Source organism: Seriola lalandi, unplaced genomic scaffold (assembly GCF_002814215.2).
Source record: "Seriola lalandi dorsalis isolate HSWRI2012SDOR001 ecotype SW California unplaced genomic scaffold, Sedor1 jcf7180002054544, whole genome shotgun sequence".
Taxonomy (NCBI): domain Eukaryota; kingdom Metazoa; phylum Chordata; class Actinopteri; order Carangiformes; family Carangidae; genus Seriola; species Seriola lalandi.
The window spans coordinates 6,094,014-6,095,074 of record NW_019525097.1 but is presented as its reverse complement, the minus strand read 5'-3'; positions in this window follow the sequence as shown (position 1 = coordinate 6,095,074).

The following is a 1,061-nucleotide window of genomic DNA, read 5'->3' as shown; positions in this document are numbered from 1 at the left end:
GCTGCCAATCACTGATCTGGGACTAGTTCAGTTGTACTACTCAATCAGGGGCAACTAGGCAGAGTGAGTGAAGAGCAGATGTCAGGTCAGTATGGGAGGTCTGGGACTGCTGAAGAAGATCTTTTATAGGGTAACATTAAAACACAGAATGAAGAGCTTCTGTGTGACTGTGTTTTATCATGTGTGAGCAGATTGGATGTTGTGTGCTATAGGCTTACAGGGGAAAACCTTTACTTTCTCCTGGTTTTGAATAGAAGGTGGAGAGGGTGGGTGGGGGATGTGAAGTATGGATCTTTATCAACAAGAGAGAGAGAGAGAAAGAGAGAGAGAGAGAGGTGGGGGAAGGCTGGAAACATGATGGGGGAGGTTGTGGATGCCACATGGTTTGAAGAGCAATGATAAGACAGGCAGAGGACCGGGGTTGAATTTAACATTGACTCATCATTATCTTGGATATTGAACAACTTGCAGCTGAACTATCCTGAATAATTCAAGTGTGAGGAGACTTTCTTACAGGCCTACAATTAGAAAATGTTTGGGACAACTCGGATGACAGGATTTTTGGGAAGTGAACTGACAAGTGTCCCTCATGCTTTTCAAATCTGATGGTTCAACTGGAAGACATTTAAAAACAAATCTGCCTGCCCGCCCCCCTCCCCCTCCCCTTCACACCGCAGCTTGTGTTACAGTGTCACTATAAAATATTCATCCATGGAAAATCTCTTTGATTCCAGTCGGTCATTTATTGGCTTCCATTGCAGGTTAAAGTCAGTCCTAAACATGTGATTCAAACTGGAGCGTCGGCAGGCTGCGGGTCCAGCAGGCTCAACTCAACTCAACTCTACACCTTCCTCCGCATTTTTGGCTCCATCTGAGGGGAAACCGTGAGAAAAGCTTTGCTCTGCCTGTGCCATCTCAGTCCTGCACGGAGGGACAGGAGGATGTCCGCTCCCTCTCCTACAGGTGAGGCGCTTCTTTATCTTTCTTTCTTTTTTTTCTTTTTAGACTATGCAGAAAGACTTCTTGTTGAGCATTTTCTTTACTTTAACCCCCCCCCCCCC